Source organism: Arachis duranensis, chromosome 9, assembly GCF_000817695.3.
Source record: "Arachis duranensis cultivar V14167 chromosome 9, aradu.V14167.gnm2.J7QH, whole genome shotgun sequence".
In the NCBI taxonomy this organism is placed as follows: domain Eukaryota; kingdom Viridiplantae; phylum Streptophyta; class Magnoliopsida; order Fabales; family Fabaceae; genus Arachis; species Arachis duranensis.
In genome coordinates this window covers 91,831,063-91,831,680 of record NC_029780.3, presented here as the reverse complement: position 1 = coordinate 91,831,680, position 618 = coordinate 91,831,063, and positions in this window count along the sequence as shown.

Here is a 618-nt window from a genome sequence, read left to right as displayed (position 1 = left end):
TATTGGACCGAGGTTTCAACTTATCATCACAAGAGCTTGTTGATTTCTATCAATCTTGCTGTTGGAGCAGTGATCTGCTAAGGCTTGGCTGGCCGTTGGCCATGTCTAGTGTTTTGGATCGGAGCTTTCTTTGAAAGCTTGGCTGGCTATGAAGCCATGTCTAATTCCTGGACCGGAGTCTTAGACTAACATTGCATGATTCCTGGAATTCTCAATAAGATTTTTGATACCTTTATTTTATTTTCCACTTAATTTTCGAAAAACACAAAAAAAGTACAAAATCAAAAAAATCCAAAAATATTTCTTGTTTGAGTCTAGAGTCTCATTTTAAGTTTGGTGTCAATTGCATGTTTCTGCTCTTCTTGCATTCATGCATGTGTCTTCATTAATCTTCAAGTTGTTCTTTATGATTTCCTTACTCTGATCTTTGAATTCTCTTGACTTGAGTGTTTTGTTGTTTCTCATATGCATTCTCATTTTGTTAGTGTCAGTAATATACAAACTGCTAAGTTTGGTGTCTTGCATGTATTGTTATTTGATTTTAGTTGCATTTTGATTATTCTTCATTATTAAAAATCCAAAAATATTTTTAATTTGTGTCTTTTCAAGTCAATAATA